Source organism: Falco rusticolus, chromosome 6 (genome assembly GCF_015220075.1).
Source record: "Falco rusticolus isolate bFalRus1 chromosome 6, bFalRus1.pri, whole genome shotgun sequence".
NCBI classification, from domain to species: Eukaryota; Metazoa; Chordata; class Aves; order Falconiformes; family Falconidae; genus Falco; species Falco rusticolus.
Genome location: NC_051192.1, coordinates 24,479,224 through 24,502,638, shown reverse-complemented (window position 1 = coordinate 24,502,638; position 23,415 = coordinate 24,479,224). Strand labels below are relative to the sequence as shown.

Genomic DNA, 23,415 nt, shown 5'->3' with positions numbered 1-23,415 from the left:
GGGAAGAGAGCCTGTATGTGCCGGGCTTTGCAGCACTCCCTGCATCCAGCCCCAGTGATCAGGAGAAGAAAGGGAAACTGAGAGCAATCAACACTGTTAATGTTTCTGTCAAATTCTTTTGAGAATTATGGATGCTGTCGAGCACACGCAAACTTAAAGGTGAAAGAAGAAAGGGGCATGCCTCAAAGAGTATCTCGCTTACGGAGTGACCAAAATGTCTCCAAATGAGAAATCGTCACCCTTAACAATCGCATGCTACCAAGTCTGCAGATGACTTCAGAAGCCAGATGAAGATTTATATTCTCTAATTAATTCACTTTTTTATTCAGTATCTGAATAAACATATTCACCCTTTTTTTTTCTGAACAAAACTTTATTCTGGTCATATAGCAAAGTAACATTGTGAGATGGAAAATAACCCATGTGGCTCATCTGACTAGAATTTATATCTAGTAATATCTTATATGTTTTTTTTTTCTCCAATATATTTTCTTTTTAATATTCAAGAGAATATAAAAATACCAATAAAACCCCCTCCATTATGATTCCAGTGGCTCATAGGTTGTTTGACAGGACTGTAAATGTAATAATGAGGAGGTTTGAGGGGCAGGTTAATGTTTTTTGCTAACACATGATGCTTTTAGCCTAAGGCATTGCTGGAGGCCAATACCACTTCACCTGGACCAAAATCACCATTGAACAGCCATTAAATCACTCAGACTTAAATGTAATATTACTGGGTCTAGAGAATATTACTGTAATCCAGATTTGAAATATCATTAGTCTGTAGAATAGGAATGCAATCTGAAACCTTGAGAAATCTTTATTTACCTGTAATGAAGGGTTCTAAGTCCAATTCTTCCTATCAACTATGCCACTATTACAGTGGTGTAACCCTCACAGATTTGTGTGTTGTTTCTTCTGATTTATGCTTGTACAAGCAAGAAGGCTACAGAATAGAAGTCTCTAGGTGCTTTGGAATATAAACGCACACACACACACGTTTCTTCCACCTAACTATATAGGTCAGGGATCTTCAGCCTTTATTATTAAATGTTTATCATGCGACAATATTTAGAGGCCAGGACCCATCATGCTATGTGCTCAAACATACGCATGGCCATAGTGTGGGCTGCAGCAGAACTGGCTGAGTCTCTCAATCTACCTGAGGCAGACCCCCCGCACACATTTTCCCACCTTTCCCAAACATGTAAACGCCTTGAGGGACTACATCAGCTGCTTACTTGGAAAAATAATGTTGGGGAAAGACTGACTTGATTAGGGAAAGATTGAGTTGACCGTTAGTAAAAATGGATTAAAAAACCCCCTAAAGTTTTCCAAGAGGAGTGTTGCTGGTTTTTAGTCTATAGAGCTTTGAAGGGAGTCAAAACTGTTCCAGATTTGAATGCGTGTGATTCACACTTTGAGAATTGCTGGTTTTGCTGCTGGTAATGGTACGCACCACCCTGTGTCCCAGAATACATTCAGTTTAAAGAGCAGCCCTCTCTCTGGAAACCACATTTGATTAGAACAACCCTGGGCCAGACCCAAAATCTGCTTGGATCAAGGAAAACTGTGTCACATCAGTTTCAGCCCAGGACCGAGACGTGTCACATCTCTTGCAGATTGGGCATGGAGAGTGGAATTCATTTTCCCATTTCCTCTGGAGTTGGGGGCTGGAGAAGATGAAGCCAAGAGAGAGAAATAGCTCTGCCACACACAGAGGAAGCATTCTGTGTCCTCTACTTTCTCTTGCTGTGAGGCACTGATCCTGGCTGAAACCCAGGCCCTGTTGGTACAGACCCAGCTCCCCTTCCCCCTTCTATTAGTACAAAATCACCAGTGGAGAGAGGCTTATTATGAGCAACTGTTAGGCTCGCTCTTGGACACTCCCATATCGAGCAGGTAAGACTGAAACAAGGGCCAGAGAAAAGGAAAGATGGGGAACCCAACAGTCTGCACATCCTCCAAATAGTGAGGGAAGGGGGGAGGAGGGGAGAGGAGAGGAGAGGAGAGGAGAAAGCAGAAAAGGAAAAGCAGAAGAGAAGAAAGGGAAAAACAGAAGAGAAAAAAAGAAAAGAAAAAGCAAAACCAAAAAAAAAAGAAAAAAGAAAAAAATTACTCTGTCTCTGGTAGGTAGGCTTTACCACGACTACTATGGTCCCTAGCTATCTTAAACCACTGTTTTCTAGGATTTTAGCCTTAAAAATAATAAATGAGGAGCTATAAAGGTCTGAAACTGCAGCCTAGAGCCAAACATATGGTGAACTAATGTGTGTGAAAACTTCCTTGTCTTCTTCTGCTAATGTCCCTCTTCTGTTACTAAGAAATTCCTGCTATGCAGCTGGGCATCCTCCGACAGTCTGTGAGGGTGGCAGGCAGCAATAACTTTACTTGTGACTGGTACCCAAGGGAGGGAGGACCTGCCCCTCACATATCCCACTGTCCACTATGATGCGTTTGTCAGGCCCAAAACATCTGCTGATTCTCAAGGAATGGAAAATGCATGTTCTTTTTGGTGTTTACATCTTCTTTCTAAGTAGGAAGTATGGATGTGGAAAAAATAAGTGCCAGCAGGTCTTTCCTATTCAAATGAAAAGGTCTTACTTATCCCTCTGTTTAGACAGTATTTAGCACTGGGGCGTACCTGACACCCAGCTATTTACATAAATCAAATCTATTCTTAGTAACCCTGGGATGAATCTGGGATAGCTCCACTGAAGCCAGTGTTGTTTTTTCAATTTGAACCACGTAACTGAGAGCTGAATTTGGCACAAAGTATTAATTTCTCACCAAGGAGGGTACATTACAGCAGAAGGCATCAGATGCACTATTTGGTAAAGAACACAATTACAGAGGACCTTTTAGTAATGCATTGTGTTACTGTAGATGGCACTCATTCCTTGCCTGTGCATATGATGCACACCGTGACTGCATAGATTTTATTATGTAAATGCATCACGGTAAACCCTTTCATACTTATAAGATCATGCAGATGATTTTCTCATTGCATGACATGCATAACAAAGCAGCTATGTGGAAGCTGCACACCAGGACAAAAGAAACCGACATATTTAAACCCTCACCCTGCAAGCATATTGCAAGCAACGTTCTCGAGTGCTATGCTCTTCAGAGTCCTCCTCAAAGAGGACTAACCTTGTCTTGCTTTCTCCAGCCTTTTTGGTTCCCTAGGTCTTTTCACAAAACTCCTTCTGACAACAATTTTACAGGCTAGAGCGCCACTGGAAATATTCCTCATTGAACCAGCTGAGATCTGGCTGGCAATGAAGACAAGTAGCCATTGCGTACAAAGACTCCTATCTGTATTTGTTCAATGCAACTGAAGTGTTTGATTTTCTTTTAAGAGCTTTTCTTTAGATTTATTTTAACACCCATCCCGGGTCAAGTGCTCCTCAACCAGTGACTTTCAGCAGTAAAAGAAGGAAGGTTATGTAGCTTGGATGCTGAGACGGGACTTGCCGGATTGGCATTAGTCATTCCCTGCAAACACAAAATTCCTGAGTAACTTCGGAGAAGGGGAAGAGTAGTCAGTGAAACAATCCAGTCAGCTCAGTATTAGCTATGTACTTTAATTGCCCAGCTCAGGTCTGCGGACAGAGTCAGACATCTCAGGAGGGTGGATCACAGCAGGAACCTAACTAAAGCTCTGAACTGGTCCCAGCCAAACTCTCTGCATCCATTGCAGAGGGAGCAAAGGGAGGGTAAATCTCAGGCAGGTCTCTAAAATTGGGAGGCTTGCATGTTCTTTATTTTCAGTCTGTATCTTTGATCCTCCTTTTAAAACGGGGAGGAGGCTTCCCCCTACCTGAGTAGCCTACTCGGAGCATACGTTTTTTGAAATGGGAATCAGGTTGTCCTACATGTGTGCACAACATCCAGTACAATCAGCCACATACAGCGGGTGCCTTGAACCACCACCATCAAATGACCAAAGTGCACCATTACTACGGGGTTCTTTCCACTCTGTGGGATCAGGAATCACAAGGGGCTTTGCCCAAGCCCTGACCTTAGGATTTGGTCCTCTGTGGCGAGATACAGACATGCACAACTTACGCGCTTGTACACATCTTGTTGCATGAATTGTTACATGGAATGGCTTATTGCAGGATGCAATATAGTAATGCGGGAAAGGAAGACGAAGTATAGCATATTTACTAGTAGACATGACTGACAATATTGACTGTTCTTCACATCTATCAGGCACATTTATCACTCTGTGATATCGAGGGAAGATGACTGGGAGGTGGGGACATGCCAGTTGACCTCAGGCACTTGTCCAAGCACAACGAGAGATGTGAAGTATGCGCAAGGGTTGAAATTCCATTACAGGTTTTAAATAATTAAACACTACATGTTTGGAAGCTCATTCCTTCCTATTACTTTTTAAATAATTAATCTGTATTTACATCTATTGAACTTCATGGAGCTATACACATAACAAATTCGAGTCAAGTCGCAGAAGAGAGATTTTTCCCGTCTGACAGCATTACAAATGTTTTTTGTTGTATACAGTAACTTCAGCCATTAGGGATCAGTCAAAAACCAAATCTAAGCTAGATGCTGTACATCACAGGCACATGTGTAAGGGGTTTTCTATCAAATTATTCACAAGTAATCAAAACACTAAGAGAAACTGTAAATCCCCAGAGGAAAAAAATGTGCTTCTAACATCTTAGAATAGTAAAAAGTAATTCAAATTGGAAAAGAGTAAACCAAAAAACTGTATGTTTCGTTCCTGTTGAACATATTCATTACGTTCAAGCTAATGCTGTCGGTTCCATCTAATCCATAGTACGGTTTGATTAAAAGAACCCACAAATTCCTGCATTTCTGCAGTTGAAAATACTAATCTCAAAGCCTAGAATAACAGATGTAATGGAGTAACAGAATCTAGAACAGCAGAAAAAATAATCTTTATCTAGAGTACTTATCTATACTACTATACGTTATTTCCCTTGATTTGCTTCTGGTTCAAGCTGAACAAGCTGTGAAACACCCAGCAGGTTTTACCTAACTGGAACTACACATGATGCACCAAAGCAAACAGCCAACACTGTTCAAATCTTCAAAACAATAAAGCCCTGAAACGGGCTCTTGAAACCACAGCTCTGCCCTGGGAAATGAATTTGTAGCAATGGCATCAGGATTACTTATTTATTGTACATGTGATTTCCAGCTCAAGTTAGCTTCTATTTACAAGTAAGCAAATAAATATGCATTCACTTATGCAATTCTAGCTGGCATCTCTACAAATTCAGTCCAAGAGTCCAACTACGTTATTTCCTTTTCAAACAGCATTACTACTAATAGAAATGCTGCTGGCTGAACAGTTCCTTCAATTATAATAAGTGGAGCAAAGCTGCCTTCAAACTGAGATCTCAGTTACACCTGCACAGTTATTCTGAAAGTTAATTAGATTGCACAGGGGTAAATATGGACTTAATGTGCTCTTCAGAGGCCTCGTAATGGCAGAAGATGCATTAGGGAGAGAAGAAAGAAACCAACTTGACTTTTAAATCCCAGGCTGGCTTTGCAAGGGAAGGGAGCAAAACCATCTGTACCTGTAGGTGAAGCAGTCATGTGTTAGAGATCATGGAAAGCCAGTGTCACTTTGCAGGGGATAGGTTCGCTTAAAAAACATACTGCAACATTTTTATTATGCAGTTGTTATTAAAAAAAAACCACCACCACCACCAAATCAAGGGCAGGTATTGGATCCAATAATGACAATTCTCCTGTTTGCTCCTTTGACCCATGCAACTCTAATTTAGAGTCCTGAGGACAGAAGCTGTGCATTTCTGAACAGCAGAAGACAAACAGGGCTGCAGAAGAAGGGACCACGAGGTCAGGTTTCAGTGAAAGCCAGGCTTGCATGCCGGGCACGGAGATCAAGGACCGACTAACTCAAAGCACAGGAAGAATCAGCACTTCAGATGTCAGCTGTTTCAAGGATTACAGGTCCTCCTGTTCCTGGTGTCAAGGTAATAATCAGAGCTGCGGACACACGAGGCTTCTCACAGCGATAGCCGAACGTGCAGCCCTCGATTTGGATTCAGTTTGGGGGATTTTGTTTCCTTTTTAGACAAAGCCAACAGTGCCAAGTATTCATATTTCCAGGCTGTTTTAAGGATCAAAACCCATCTTAATAAAAAGACGAGCAAAATTCTAAGCAAAGAATTATATGGGAGCTTCACATGTAGTAGGTGGAGAGGCAGGATTCTGTGACTTTTTATCAGAGATACTCGTTTAGAGATTGATGCTAATGACAGATCCTTAAAAATGTCATGTCTACCCCCCATCCCCCCACCCCCCACCCTCCAGTATTCATGTTTTCACATAAATCCTGATTTTGGCATATTACATTATTGTGGAGACATGTTCTGTGTACTGGATGGCTTATGCAAATTAACCAAATGTCCTATAAATTAGTCTCGAAATGCCTTGGATAATGAGCTGCTTGCATGGTGAGCAGTGCACTATTCAAAGAAGACTCTTTAGAGGTTGGTAGAGTAGGAGAGCATTATAAATGTGTCCAGGCAGGATGCTCCACCAGCACTCTGTTCCTCACCCCGAAATGTAAGGCTGACTGACTAGAATTGAAAAATGCAACGCTAGGAGATACCTAAAAATTGAAAGCCCCAGTAATTATCTGGTAGGCAATATGCCCCTAGTTACTGAAGCCCAAGCCTGCAGATCTTCTTAGCTGACTTGGCCAACACATTTAAACTGTCTGCAGGCTGAGTTTTCTCCCCTGCATAATGTGGATTTTCACTGAAGGCCTTTTGACATATGTTATGTATGTGAATGGTATTGCCTGCACTGCTTTCTTTTGGAGATGTGTACCCTGCTACCAAAAGTCATACCTCCCTTGTGTTCCTTACCCAAGATGGAGAGAATGCTTCAAAACAACATTCCCAGCTGTATTTTAAAAACAAATGTTTTATGTCAGTTACCGCTTTCTTGTGAAGTGTAGATTTAAGAGCAAGCTTTATGTACAAAGAGCTATTTCTCTGCTCCTGACTCAGGCAGTGCTGTCTAAGGCATGTTGAGGTAAATGATAATAAATCAGGCGACAAATCAAAAATACACCACTTGCTTTTGGTGTGTGCTTAATTGGCATTCCACCTCTAATAATTACATCCATATTGAATTTGTGTGTGGGCACCTTCATTTGCAACATCACAATAATTAAATGACATTAGTGTTCAGAAGCAGGTATGTGAGAAAGTGCTATTAACATTACTTGGCAACAATGACAGCCTTAAGGATGCCTTTACCTTGCATTTCTTTATTTCTTTATTGTCACAGAACTAAAGTGGGAAGGGTGAGGAAAAGAGCATGGACCACGGGGATGAAAACCAGAGCTGGGTTTTACAAATGGAGCAATTGCCTTGCCTCCCTCCCTCTCCTTCTGGTACTTCCAAGGCCCCACATTTTCTGCGAACAACCCTGTGAAGCAAGCCCTCAAAGGAAGCCATTTTATCCCTTTGTCCTGCAGTCACCACGGTGTACTCCTGAGCACCCTGCCTTGGAAATGTCTCTGTTCACTATTCACAGATAGCATAGGAAGCTCCTCAAAGCACACAAGACTGCTATGCAAACGGCAATAAAGCTGACTCTCCGCTGTCAATGTTATAGGATATGGCGAGTGGCTGGGCCAGCCGCTTGGAGCATAAGCTTTGTGCTGACCATGGCTAACTCTGATTTGGTGGCGTTTTATCCCAGCTGACAATTGTGCAGACAAAAGGGATGAGGTAAAGGCAATGCAAGCAGGAAGAATTCATCGTCACAATTCCACATGAGCTTCAGAAGTGCAATTATGCCCATTTTATGAATGGGGAGCAGAGACAAAGAGAGATAAAGTGACTTGGCCAGGGTCAGGGGGAATATCTGTAACAGGGCGGAGGAACGAACAGATGCCTCATTAAGGACTAGTCTAATACCAGGCATCAAGGCATTCTTCCTTGCAAGAAACTCAGGGCTTGCGTTCAGAGTCACAAGACACCCAGTTTGGTCATACTGAGAAATCAAACTGTGAGCAGCGGCAGGTAACTGGCAGGTTTGTAGGTGGCAAAAATCATATTTAGTAACATCTGGGACTTACAACATTCAGGGAAGGGGACTTTCTACAGCTAACAGCACCGAGGAGCCAAAGACTACAGGAACTTTGAAAACAAGTGGGGGTATAAAAAATAAGTGATTTACCATGGAACCTGGGGAAGAAGATAGTTAAACTGAAAGAAAGAAAAGATAGTAGTGGAGGAAGAGATATTCAGAAGGGGAAGAAAGACCTAAGGAAAAAGTTGCAAGGAGCAGAAAATCAAAAACAAATGACAAAAATAAAATGCAGGAATAGCAGATATACTTAGGTGAAAACAGCTCAGCTGGAGTGCCACAGGGACGATCCCTGCCTTACTGCAGCTTTTGATAAACGTGCACCAGCTTGCATGAATCTTGGATGGAGGACCGTGTTTGTGCTGGGGACAGTCACAAGAGGAGCAGCCCGAGGAGACAGGTCCCAGTGCAAGGGTACTGAGGCAGGTAAGGTGCAGCGGCCGTGCCCCCACTGTGCACTCCACTTGCTGCCTGCTCAGCGTCTGCAGCAAGTGTAATGTTAGCAGCAGCTGTTTCAATAATGTTTTAAACCTTCCTGCCCTCCTTTTCAGAGCTCCAACATGTAGATTCAAACCCCTGGACATTCACAAGCAATTATTTTCTAATGATGCTAGAAGCAAAGCTTCCAGTCCTGCAGCTTCAAAAAACCCTGCCCAGCCATGCTCTGCTGTTGACCTTTTCAAGACCTAAGTATATATGAGATACCTAAATAAGATAATTGGCCAAGTATAATGCTGGTGGTGTAAGCTGGAGGCTTTTTACCAGTGGTGACATAGGCCCCCTCTAAGCAGGAGAGAAACTGCAGGAACTCCATCCTTGCTGGTTTGCCCCCTGCATTCAAAAGCCTCTCTGAAGCTCGCTCCTCTCCTGATTTTGTGTGATTTTATTCATGTACATCCCAGTGTTAGGTTTCACAGTGGATGTGCTTAGCTGTACAAACTGTGCCAAGTGAGCTTACCGGAATGGCAATGTTGTGCAGGAGATGGTACACTTTTGCAAAGGCGGTCCCAAGTTCCTATTTCCCACTGTTGCACAAGAACAGCCTATCATGCCATCTAAGATATAAATGTTTTGTGGCCTTGCAGATAAGCTAGATAGACAGCCTATCCATCATCATGACTCCGCATCACCACCACAGTGAAGGGATAAGGAGCGAAAGCTGATGGCTTCTGCACAACAAACAAACAAGCACAGAGACAGTGTTTGCTCATTTCAATGTGCAAAGCTGACTTGTTTAAATATGAATATGTTGCTTATAGCCAAATTTTAGTGACAGCAGCCCTGTGGCATCTATCACTGTTTGTACTTTTGCTAAAAATAGTTGCATTGTCTCTGGATTTTTTCAGATGCCACATCTGCAGGTAGTCTTGCTCCCTTGACCTCATCTCTACCCATTACCATTTCCTCCACCCTCCAGGGTATATCGTGCTCAGGAAGATGCTCCCCACGCAAGGTTCATGTGATGTAACAAACACCTGGAACCACTTCCCTGTCCACACCAAAAGTCTGTGTGTGCCCTTTTCGCCCTCTTCTCCTCTCACTTGCTCTCTATCACACTGACAGGCAGGGGTGCCAGGCACAGCTTTGAAATGCCCCCAGTGCCTTCACTCAAGAGTGAGGTTGGCTAAAAGGGAGCATATACTGTTGAGACTGCAGAGTGGTTTCTCTCAGACCAGATCACGATACTCACTGCTTTTCCATTTACAGAAAAGTGAGCTATTTTCTCTTCCCACACCCCAGCCTACAGCATGTTACAGATACGCTTTAGAATCGAAGCACTGGCTGGAGGAACTAATAGATCTTTTCCATCTCCAGGTTTTCACTGTATATATATCCAGATGAAGCATCTGTCTCAAATTCAGGGTGACCTGCCTTGAGTCAGGCTCCTCCCAGAGCTCACCCAGGCACTGTGTTTACAGCTATGAGAAGGAGCAAATCCCACCCAGGAAACAAGCAGCAGTGAGAAAACACACAACGTGAAATCTAAACGCTTCTGGTTCCCTCCAAGTACTGCAATCCAGGCACTCTCCAAACGCCTCTTCTACGACAGAGCTACGTAGAGTTCCTGGGGGATCAACACGGTCCAAGCTATTTTGGATTTGCCCTCTTTGCAGCTTTCTAACCCTGCAAGCACTGAGAGGTCCCCATGCCCACAGCAGCTCGTACCTCCAGCATGAGTACCCGCATTCATCCGGATGGATTTTGGTGCAGGACCCGGGGTTTGCATACCAAGGATGCGGCACCTCCACGACACTCCTGCTGTGGCAGTGTGCCGTGGTACCGATGTGCTGCCCACTCCGCCACTTAAAAAGGTGCTCTGAAAATAAAAGGCAGATTCTCCATGCCATGCAAGATTTTGCAAGCTCAGCACCTAGGAACCTGCAGCCGGCCAACAGAGACCACGAACTGCAGCGCCCATCAGCCCACAAACATTCAAAAAGGCATTTTGTCTCCTGCACACGGTGAACCTGCGCTAGTGGCAATCCTCAGCATTTTACAGCAGAGCTATTTGCCCCGCTGTGTTAATCAGACTTGCTTTCAGCAGGTTTTTCTAAAAGCACTGGGGGGGATGGGGGGTGGGGGGCGGAAACTGGGCCAAACTCGTCTACATCATGGCTCCTCCCAGCACTCACACTGACTCAGCTGAGCTGGAGGCAAACAGCGGTGGGATTATAGTAAATTCGACGGAGGCAAGCACGGACTGCTTTCCAAGTACGGGAGCAAAAGACTGCAGCTCACCCACGCAGCCACTGCGGTCTGCTCAGCCCCCACCTCCTGGCTGAGCGCAGATGCGGCCACAGAGGGACAGCAGCTCAGGGACACCCAAAGGGACACATCTCACCAGGGCAGCTTTGGAGAGAAAAACCACCACTTCTGTCATTGCAGCTGTGTGGTGACTTAGGGCAGTTGAGATTTCAGTGAGGTCCCCACAGAAGGAGTCTGATAACCAATGCAGACAAATATCTCCATTTCTGCGGGGAGCATGTCAGCAGCCAGGCCCTCTGGCTATTTCCCTTCACCAACTACAGTGACCTCAAGCTAATCTCATTTGAACTTTGGACAGCCTGAGCTCATCCAGGCCTCACTGCCGGGGAGGCTTTCAGCCCTAGTTTGTGCTGGAAGAAAGAGGGACCTAAAACCAGGCTGCTGGACTGTGCAAGGGCATCAGCTATAACCCCTCACTAAATGAACATGGCGTGGTAAGGACGACAGCACAGAGCCCTGTGGCCGTACACCGAGCACACTCGCTGTGGAGAAAAGCACTTGCTCAACACAGCCCTGTGCAATCTCTCAGAAAGGGAGGCACAGGGTATGCACAAGATAAGACCGAATACATTTTCCAGGCTCTGCGCAACCCCTGTGCCTGTAAGGGAGTGCGTGCTCCTGCCAAGGATGCTGTTCCTCCCTGGGCACGTGCTCTGGCACGGGCACCATGTGCTGCGGGTGTGTGCACACCTGGCAGTCTAACCTGCGTGCTTTTCCCAGGGCACTCTGTGCTTCCGATTTAAAGAAGAGACTGGATTGTGAAGGATTTGGTGATTTACATGAGATATGGTCCCGGAGTTTTATTAAATCAAAGTGAAATAACTAATAAGAGAAGCATTTACCATTTCTCTCTACTGAGCTAATCTCTTAGCTCTTTGTTATTTTAGTTTCCAGCATCCTTCAGCCCTTATGACTCAGTGCCGGGCCAGCTGTAACACAATACACCAGCACAATGTCCTAGTGCTGCCTCCTGGCATTACAGAAACTGGTGTTTGGGACAGATTCTTATCCTTCACACCACTCCAGCAGCAGAAAGGGGCCACGGGACTACATTATGTGCACATCACCTTTTGAGCCTTCTGTTGTCAGAGTGATGTAAAGACACCCCTGGCTCAAGCCAGAATCTGGCTCTTCACTTAATGTGTTTAACAAATCAAGCTACTGTTTGAATCCCAAAGGCACAGAGAGGGTCAGTAACCACATGAGCACCAAGTGCTTCTTCCCTGGGCAGTCAGGAACCCACGCTGCTAGAAAGTGGAAATGTATCGGGTGTGTTAGCTTCCTAACCACAAAAAAATCTCTCACAAAATGACTGTTTCCCATCTTGGCTAAGGAGATATTAATTTCAGTGGCATGTGCAGTAATATTCATTCAGGACTGGCCACTGGTGGTCAATTATTCCTCTGCCTGTCTAGAAGAAGCATGTTTATTCCTCATAATAAAAAGTATTAGTACAATACAGAGTTTATTGCTCAATTAGGAAAGTGACATGCAGAGTTACAGCCTCTTGCAGAGAATACAGCTAGAAATGAATTTTTGCAGCAAGAAACGAATTTTTGCATGAATGAAATACCACCCTCCCCCCATCAGATACACAAAACCAACACAACTTAAGAGCTAGCTGACAGGTATTTTAGGCCCGATATTTAACGAGCCTGTAAAACTGAGTATTGTATTGTATATTAAAACTCTAGACTATTATTGTGTTCCTTTCTCTGCTTAAAACATTTTTAATTGATTGTTCAGGCACTGATTTCTAAAAAAGAAAAAAAAAAAAAGCACAGAATTGATTTTTGGTCCCGAGCATAAACAAATCTGTGCATTGAGCAGAATTGGAGAACACTGTATACAAGCACAGCTTGATCACTTTGTGAGATCCACACTCACTGCTCTGCTTGCTTCAGTTATTATGCATTGCCTGGGCAGTCAAATTGTTTTTGAATACCTGAAATTAAACCCTGGAACCTGTTTTCTGTCTTAGATTCTAATTCGTAATAAATGAACTTCTGTGCAAATATCAAGGATGCTGTTGTTTGCTATTTGGAGTATAACACAACATTAAATAATAGACACCACTTTGCACTTCTAACATTTTAATCTCAATCTCCAATTGCATGCAAAGGCAATTAAGTAACAGCATCCCCATTTCAAAGCCGGAGACCTGACATCTAAACACAAAATTAGGAGATACCTAAATTCAAGCATACAAGCAGTCCCTCTGCTTGAATTGAATGGCTCTACATGCAAGCTTGAAGTTAGACACATGGAGAAATACACAGTTCAACTGATGGCTGTAGCTATCAAAAATGTAGGTGTCATATGGAAAGTTATTTATCTAGTTAATGAATAGATACAGGCACATCTAAAGGTGGTTTAACCAATCCTAAATAAGCACCAAATTATTTTGAGTAAATCACACTCTAGAGGTGCTTGCCTTCCTCCATTAACTATGGGACCTAGAGATGTCCAGCCCAGATGTCAAATACCGAGATGCTACAGCTGGGTATATGAACAGAACTGTGTCCTAAACCAAAGGGTACTGTGGAAATGGGAAGAAACATGGCACAGGTGAAAACTAGAGTGAAATGTGGATCCAGCTGAAGCTCGGACTGAAACATCCATTGCCTCACTGTGAGTGCAACACTTGACCACCTGAATGTCACTGGAGTGTTATCCTGTGGCATATCGAGCACAAGGAGACATGCGTGGTCCTTAAAAAGTGAAGTGACCTCCAGCATAATGAAGGCTTCACTAAAATTGATGCTAGTGTGGTGCAAGGCGTACAGCATGGAAATAATTCATATTACTACGAGCAAAACGGACCCTGCTTGTAAAGAATAGCTGCACTCAAGATGTTGCTGCATGTTGATCTGCACGTACACCCACCTGAAAGACTCCTGTCTGCAAATGAAAGCATGAACAAGAAAACTCGGGTAAGGAAACAGACACTTCTTCCCAGAGAGAGAAACAACAGCACATCGATATCAGACTCTGCAAGACAACATTTATAAAGATGTTGACAGATATCATCCCCTGTTTAACTTATGGAGCCATCAAAAGCTCACTTCCATGGAGCATTTTTGGACCCTTTAGTTGACTAAATCACCAATTTAGAATCTGTCAGACTTCATTATGCAGATCAAGAGTCTCTCCTTGGTTTCATTTGCTATGCATTAATAAGAAAGCATTGGTGACTGCAGCCTCTCGCACAACCAAAGCCTTTCTGCCATTACATAGTAAATTTTGTTCTTTCTAGTGTTCAAAAAAACCCCCTCAACATAACAGCGACACGGCTTAGTTGCTATGCGAAGCCTTAGAGCCACTGCATAGGGATCAGTTCCAGACTTTGGTTTGATTCGAACCAAGCCAAGCAATTCACGCCTAGATGTGATCTTATGAGGTCTTCCTGCTTGTCTGCTTCTCTCACCTGCAGGTGAAGTGTGTGCTCGGGCCAGACCAGCCCCAGGATCCCCACAAGCCTGTGTGATCCCGATGTGCGTTTACAGCCTTCCAGCTTGATGCCTGGTGCAGTTAAAATACTCAGCACCAACAGGCAGATTTATTATGAATGCTGGTAGGGATCTTTTTTCTCTCTCATTGACTAGATGTGACTCAAAAAGTTAATGGTAATTGCTCTCATCTTCATTTAGCAATGAGAGAGAGAGAGAAATGGGAGCAATTTGCAGATCTGAGAACAGGTCATTACAGGTGTGTTATATTAGTGTATTCATGAGCCCCCTGGGACAGCCGTGCTGCGATATCCAATAACTTTCTTAATGTGTAATTACACACCATTGGACTATAATTGATTAATTGAAAAGAGAATGTAGGCAGATGCTAGGCCAAGGCTGCTGCTGCTCATTAAATGAATATGTCCTTGCTTCTTTTTAATAAGTTAAGTGAACTACTCAAAAGCAATTAAGTGAGAACTGAAATTCATTAGATTTTAAGTAATTATTGGTATTAACTTCTATAATAAAATTCAGGATTTATATTTTGGGTTTTTTTTTTCCCATTCTGAAAGCAATGTAATACACGTCACTGCTGAAATGTAAAAAAGGTGTCTGCTGCAGACAGCAGTGAGCAGTGAGATACATGGTCCTTGCGGACAGATCTTCAGTGTGCCTTCAGATAACTGTGGTATTAATCTGCCCTCTTGGAACATCATTCCTGGAAGCCCTGCACAATCCTAGGGATTCCCAAAGAGAGGGGGCCACAAGCTTAGTATTCCAGCGCACCCCCAAGCCTCCCTTCAGGCCAGCTGAATGGTGGGCCAGGCTCTTCCCAACCCTCCTTCCCACGGGCTCGATCTTAACTCTGAGAAATAAAAAGAGCATGGGCTCCTGATTTTCAAAATCCAGCTCTCTTACTGCCCTATATTGGCTCTTAAGGTGGGCAAAGCCTTCAAACTCCTTTTTAACGGGGAGGAGTACAAGGCATGCAGCAAGATGAGGCATAAGCCGACAGCACCGCTATAGAAAGTCACATTGGTCTACGTAGGCACCTTTCCAGACCTGACAAAACCCGTTCTCCTGAACAGCCTGCACGAGCGAGCGCCAGGGTCTGGGCTGCACAAGGACTCGAGCACCGAGGGACAAATGCCGGCTTTATGGCCTGGCCCCGTGCCGCAGGTGCAGCTGTGGCGCGGTGCGGTGCGAGGGATGCTCCTCCCAGGTAGCTGCCAGGGTGCCCCACGGGCCCTACTGAGTCATCTGCATCTCCTGCACAGACCCCAAAGAGAAAATATTTATAGCTCTGGGTGATGACTCTGGAAATTTTATTTCCAATTTATGTGGAAGGAAATCGGATGAATTTTATTTCACCGCACTTCACTTCCTTTGGAACAAGGCATATCTTTATTCTTTAATGTTCTATAAAAACTGTCTGAATTTTATTTAAATTGGTTATGAATGCCAGTTTCATAAAGCAAACCACAATTCACAACTGGTTTTCTTTCCAAGGGATACAAAGTTGCTTTTATTTCCCCCCAGTTTTACAGAGGTTGGAGGGGCAGGGGGGATGGCTGACGATTTTTTTCAGGCTTCTTTAAAATTTATTGAACCATTATTAAGAAGTAGCCTGCTAAAAATGCATTTTCAGCTAACAGTTTCTTAACTTTTTACTTGTTTAAATTTTCACTCAGTAAAAAGATTGGTGTTTTTTTCAAATCATTTTTGAAAAAGCAATTTTTCAATGAGAACATGTTTAATTCGAAAATAATAACTTCAGTAAACACAACAAATGAGGAAAGCAAAGAGTAAAAATAGAGTAATACAGCACAGTATTGCAGTGAGGAGAAATTAAGGTTGCAGAAATTATTCAGAGGTCACCAGTAATTGCACATTTATTAATAAAAATTTTAATGCTTGTTCTGGGAAGGAAGATGACAGGATTGAAGCTGTAATGGAATTTTAATTATTTTCCTTTTTTAAAAATGCATTTTGCCTCTCATTTGAAATAATAACAATAATAACAACAGTGATGTTAAAAATTAGAAAACATGCCTCCTTCTGAGGAAAGGCAGGCTTCTGCTCACAAAGTGTCAAGTGTCACATCCTAAAATAATGCTCCTGTATTGGTATGAAGGAAAACGCTAAACTAGAGACACTGGGGTGAAGTTGCTTGCTATTTCTAGCATGCCCAAGGCAAGTGCTGTGGGAAAGGGGATATGACTTGCTCTTGGCTCTCAGAGGCCAAACACCCACATCGGTAGCTGTGGTCCTTCCCACATCTGCCCTGTCCCCATTGCCCACCTTCCCATGCTGGCCACCCTTCTCACTCTCACACCTTTTACTCCGTCTCTTGAGCTCCCTGAATCATATTCCTTAATTCGTTCCACTGAACTGAAAGGGTGGGGATTGTGTAGAGCTACTGAGGGTACCAGCCTGCTTGTGTGGGAAGCTGCATCCCTGGCCATGGGAGAGCTTTGCTTCTTTTATTCCCATCTCCTTCCCTTCTTTCTCCCTGCTTCCCATGCTCCTGGGGATTTTATACCTTGTATTTTACATGTCACTGGGAACTTCCAGAGACTTACACTCCTTGCTTGCTCTCAAGGGTTTATGGCATTCCCCTGCCCACCTCTGCAGGAGGCATGGGGAACCCCTCGCCCTCCTTAATGCTGTAGGTCATGGTCACTCATTCACCCCAAGTATAAAAGGAGTGAGGTTTGGGTCTTATTTCCAGTAGGGCTGCTGTCTCAAACTTGCTATGACAGGGTTGTATTTTCTGTAAGTTCCTACAGCTGGTCTCTGATTACAGCCTTCAACTTAAATATTATTAATCAAGATCATGCTTTCTACACTTCACATCAGCTGTTAAATGGCCTACAGCACTTCTTGGTCAGAGAGGGGCAAGACGTCCCAAAGCAGTTGTTCATCTCTTCCTGTCTACAGAATACAGTGTGTCATTCAGAGCCCACTTTACAATTAATGGGAAGGATCCTATTGATTTCACTGGGCTTTGGATCAAAGATTGTGGAGTCCTGAGCATGGTATGAGTCAAGACTCATATACTCAAAAGCATATTTCTTTAGAAGGTTGGTGGTGCAGAATGGAGGAAGGGGAACAAAAGGCTTGAAAGACTGAGGAAATCTCTCAGGACCCCTGAGAAGGTCTGCTGCAGCCCCAGGAGCAGGACCCAAACCTCCCAGGTCCAGCTCAAGCTGACATAAATGCGAGCAACAGCATTCGCTTCCATTACAGGGTAGAAAACCGTATGAATTAAAAAGAAGGACAAGGACACAGCCCGTGTGCCGGGCAAGACAGTGGCTGCATTTGTTCTAAAACAGTAAACAGATCCGTGTAGACAGGCATAGAGCCTATCATTTCCTGGGGACAGCATATCGCGGGGCGGCTGGCAGGCTGCAGCTCTGTATTTGGTCCTGCATTATCCCAACGAGATGCCTATCAGGGTGCAGCGGCCGAGGCAGCCAGCGCCCCGTGGTGCCTACCCGCACAGGCAGGCAGCAGGCAGGGAGGGTCAGCTGCAGCCAGGCGTCAGGGCTCCCCTCTCTCCCCGGGGCTGCAAATCTACCCGTAGGTTCAGCACTGCCTTTTTTCAGCATGTTTACCCAGTGCCTGTGGACTTCAACAGTCTTTAGGAGCATGCATAAGGTGAACGCCATACAGCCCTTCACTCAGCCTGGCAGCAATTAAGGACCAGAAAAACTCTACAGTAATTTTGCCTGGTTTGTTGCCCTTGCTTGAAAAGAAACAGAATGCAAGTTTTTTGGTGGGGTTTTGAGGAGGTTCTTTTAAAAATATTCTGCTGTAACTCGTGAACAATTTAGTTTTTGAAAATGAAACGTTACAGGCAATTCGTCTACAATATCACCTAAGCCTCACTGTTACTTCAGTCACAAAAAAGTTTGAATTTCATGTGGCCAAAATTACTGAGGTTTTAAGAATATCAGTATCAATTCAAAGCTACAACTGCTTTTCTCAGTATTTTTGTTCCAGAGCCGTAACTGCCATTCTGACAACTCTCTGTGCCTGATCCAAAGTCCCTGAAACCAACAGCGGGCTCTCTGTTAGCTGTTATGGGTTTTGCCACAGCCCTTTGCTCGAATCACTGCGTACACCACGATGCAGCTGATGAAGCAGTACCAGTTGCTCTCAGACTGCGGTGGCACACTGAGCAAGAAACTGATGAAATCCATTGGTAAGCCACCAAGAAATAGCACCAGTGGTGAGATGCAGCAAATGTCGTGATGCTGAAACACTGGTAGGCACCGCTGTAGAGGTTTTAACTCTTAGCAGGCTTGGTAGCCGTAGCTCTACAACCTGGAGCTCCACAGGGTGTCGTAGGTCTTATCGTCCTCTCCCTTTCTGCCTCTCCAGGGTGGCAAAATCACCTCCTGACTGCAAGGTTGTACCTTAAAGGCAAGATGTGGCCTGGCATCCCTTGGAGTTGCTGGGTGGCCGTGCCGCTCCAGCTTTCTGGCCAAAAGCTCTGTGCATCCTAAAGCCTGGGCCAGGATGAAGGAAGCACTCTCCCTCTCCCTCTGCCAGTTTGTACCCAACAGGGTGAAGGAAGAACCAGGGAGAGCTACAAGGGGAAGAGCCTTTGCTTTCTCTCTCCCCTCTCTGCTAAAAATAAGGAGGTAGCATGGGAGACAAAAAGGGTGGAAAGGCAAGAGAGGGGATGAGCAAAGCTGTCTCCCCCTAATTCAGTCCTCCTTTGAAGGCACTGTGATTAAAAATGGACTGAGAGGTATTTTCTTTTAATGCTGAAACACTATCAGGGAGCGGTTTTGCTTGAGACTGAGGCACAGGAAACAGATCAGGTACCTTAAAAAAAAGAATTCAGACCTCACTTTCTGAAACCAAAAATCTTATGGCCTCCAAAGGATACCAACATGCACATTTACATTTAACCTGACTATGACTACAAAACCTACAGGCCTCATCTGAACACAAATACTCTCAGTGCTTTTTAAAATCAGTCTTGTACGTATGAAATCTTTTCCGCATTCCCGTACCGTAACACTGAGGTTAACCTGCCTGCATCCTTGCGGTCCTGTCCAGATGCCCGCCATGTGCCATCCCTCATGACCCTGCCTCTAGTGCTGGAACAGCAGAGCAAAGCAAGATGACTTCAAGCAAACATTAGCTGTAGTTCTGGCTCCTCTCAGCCTTGCCATAGCCTCCCCAAATGCCTTTTGCCCGTAGAACATTTGCATTTCAGTTGTAGATGTGTTTTCAGAGCTTCCTCTGCCTCCTTTTGTTAGTAATTAAAGATAACTGGCCACAGGTGAGTTTGCATTAAATCAAATAACAAACATGTTTTATTTTGTGTCTTTTACATAACAGCTTCCAAGCACCAGGACTATCTTATATAAATCATCGCATACTGGACTCACAAATTTATCCTCCCAGAGCAGAACTACTAGGAGCAGACCTTTTGATTTCAAAGAGAAAAAGATCATGATTTTACTGCAGGAAAACCATGGATCACAGCTGGGTGTGGGGCTGGAAATTATTTTCTTTTTCCCAGGGTATTTATGTTTTGTTTGGTTATTTGTTTGCTTTACATATAATCCCATAGCGGTGGGTGGCACCCAGATCATCACCATAAACAAATGGTCTGGAAAGCAACCTGGCGTTTAATTTCCTTAACCCGTCAAACCATCCTTTGCTCATACAGCAGCATGCCAATCTGAAACCTTGACTCAATATTCTGGGTAACTGGGAAGGGGGAAGGATGAACTGTTGGTTTTTCTTTCCCACTTTTGTTAAAAGGCATGCAAGCATGGCTCTTCCTACCCTGACTAACCTGGGTACGTGCCAGATGGATTTTTTTTTTTCTCTAGGCAATGGCTCAGGAATTTCAGTCAGCTAGAGCCGGGGCTGAGGGCTTCTCACTGGCCTTTTCACTCCAGCCTACCCTTTCTCCACAGTTAATCCCATCTCTCTCGCCATATCCACTATTAGCTGGCCTGTACCTCTCCTCGACAATCAGCTTCCAGAAGACTAAATTCTGCCTTTTCCTTCTGGAAACAGATGTGCCTGAAAGAAAAGCTTCCAGCCACTTATGGAATAAGAAATTAAAATCCTGAGGCAGTGCCTATGGGAGAAGAGTGGATAGTTGGCCAAGACAGCATGCTGGCGGGGCTCTTTAAAAATAAATTTCTTTTATGTAGTTCCCAGTATCTATCATGGGTAGCTAAACTTAAGAAAACATGATTCTCAAAATTACTGAAAAGTTCACAAGGAAATTTTGATGTCCTCATCGACTAGAGCATCTTAACCACTTCACTTTCTGTGCTCAACAACAAACGGCACGATAAAACGTATCAGGATTTAGTGTGGGAAACGAATACCCTAACCTAATCCTGTAACTGCACAACAGCTTTCTATACCAATCAAAATGTTTAATTGGCACTGCTTTCCTTAACGTGTAGAACTACTGAAAGCACTTCAGGGGTTTCTTTTGCCTAAATTATACCTCTTTCCTCCTCCTAATTCCTGTCAAGCTCGCCCTTGCCCCCCTCCCCCCCAACAGCTGAGTGGTAGCTCACCACCCAAATTATCTCCTCTTCTGAGGACTACGCAATGAAGACAGCACACCATTTGTAATACTCTGTCACTACACCTTCAAGTCTCTCCAAGTAGTGAGGAGTTAAAGCTTGCCGTGTGTGCCTGTGACCTGCGATGTTAAGATTCAGCTGGTGTAGCTGGCTCTTGCGGGAGAGCCCTGGCACACAGCGCCAGCAGCAGTGCCCCAGCCCCTGGGTCCTGCCTGGCAGCACCCTCCCAGCACCAGCATTTCCCAAACAGAGGAGCCTGCACTTGTCGGAACAAACCTCGCTGAAAAATGGCAGCTGAACCCTAAAGCAAAGAAAGCACTTCTGAGCCGAAGCTTCCAATTTCACCTGACAGGCTATTACAGTACTTACTCTCAACTGCACTGAGAAAACTCCAAGGATTTCCCAATTCTCGAAAGCATAAACAAGTTTCAGTTTCTCTTTCATTTAAAAATCTAAGCTTTTCACTCAGCCAGCATCTGACTTGCACTGTTACACTCTGGGTAAGTTTTTACCATTGGGATAAGATTTTTTTAGAGGAAGCAGCTGTCCCCACTCCTTTCTTTCATATTCCGCCCTCCTCCCAAGGAGACAATTCCTAGCACAACTGTAGGAATACTGACTAGCCTTTAGAAGAAAGATGCTGTCTTTATGGCCAGTTTCTGTGAAATTCACTCTACTTTCAAGTACACTTTAATATAGCATCGTTTCCCAAAAAGCAGAAATATAGAAGGAAAACCACTACCTCTCTGTGAAACACACGGCATCTTTGACAAATAACACTAGTCCCACCACTACCACCAAAGCCTAGGCTCAACATCATATTTTCACTGAAAGTTCCTAAAATACATCTTTAAAGATAGCAGAGGTACATATTAATTATTTGTCTACTTTTTTTTTCCACATACAAATTGAGTACAGATTACAGCCCTGCCAATTTTGTTTCCAACAGCACAGGAAAAATAAAACTATGACAAATTGCTTTTATTACTTCCTTAAACAAGAACTGAAACTTGTCCAAAAAAGCACATGAAAGACTAACTTGGATGACTTGAGCTTTTGCCAGGTACAGGAATGATATAATTAAGCAAAAACTTATAATGCATATTAATAGAGGAATAATTAAGTGGGCATTAAAAGAATGTTTTATGGTAATAGCACAAAGGGGGTTAATTGGTTTGCTGATTGCTTGCACTAAAAATAAAGCAGATTTTCAATTAAAGTAATATATAACTTATTTTATATTGTGTTCTCTTCCAACTCTAGTCCTGCACTCTTCCAACACCAAGAAGCCCTAATGACTTCGGGGGCATCTTGGTGTGCTGTGGTAGCTTGCCAGGCCTGATGTGACCAGCGGCACAGTAATTAAGCATGGCCTTGAAGAAACGGTTTCACTTATTTGGCACAAGAATTGTGACTGCACAGGGGAATCGCTTTTTGTGTTTGTCTAGTTTCCTCCCCTTAGGACATAACCCTGCTGCCCCCAAAACCAAGAGGAGCTTTGCAAGGTGTTTAAGAGGAAGCAAGATCAGGTCTTATGGGTCATGTTGCTTTTGGCTGGGGACAATTATATTGGGAACAAACTGACCTTTCTGAGTGACACCTGTGGCTCTAAAAAGCATTGTTATTGCCTAACCAAGGGTTGGCTCGGCACAGGGGATGCCTGGGGAGTAGGAAAGCCTGTGGGCCCATTAGTGCAGGTGTGGCCAAGATGCTCTATGCTCTGGCCAGTGCTGGGAGCAGGGACTGGCCAGCACCCTTGGGCTGCTGCCCTCCAGTCTGGGCTTCTCTGATCAACTGCCTGAATGTGGGGGCCGGCTTCAGCACTGGGTTACGTCGGCTCATCGGCTCGACTTTGCTGGATGTTGCACCTGGGACACCAAGATTAGCATCCTCTGCAGGGGAGGCAGACACAGGTTTTAATGCAGAGGAAACAGCTTGCTCCTCCACCACTGTCCGCCTCTTCTATCGTTATGAGAAAAAAAAGTGCTGCTGTTTCAAAACATAACCCCGTGTTCTGACTCTCCACAAACATTTCCATTTAGCCAAATGATACATTTTACTTAAGTACGGCTGAGAAGAAAGGCGAATGCAAGGGAGAGATCTGCCAATTCATCTAAAACTCCCTTTTTTGAAAGCCATGCATGAATCTCTCTTAAATGTATTACAATTCATTCTCTGTTTACTTTAGGCAAACAGAAAAACTCATCATGGAGCACTCATTTTCGCAAGCTAATCAAGAACATTAGGTCCCAACAGATTCATTTAATAGAAATATAATAGGCATTCCTGCTTGCTTTTAATCTTGCCTAGCTGCAAATGCTAAAATGAACAGCAAATTAACCCTGCCTTGGAACAGAGATCCTTTCACAGCTGATATCATCTCTCTTACGGCCTGTAAACACTCCAGGCTCCCTAGACGTGCTTTCCTGGCTTTTGCTCTTTCCCCGCAGCAGAGGAGAGGAGTGGAGAGGAGAGGAAAGGATTCT

General features: G+C 44.0%; 1 protein-coding gene across 4 annotated transcripts in view; it reads right to left on the bottom strand.

Annotated features, from left to right (window-relative positions):
- The window catches only part of LOC119149826 (sine oculis binding protein homolog), a 119,009-nt gene that overhangs the window by 29,153 nt on the left and 66,441 nt on the right, over positions 1-23,415 (bottom strand). The window lies entirely within an intron of this gene.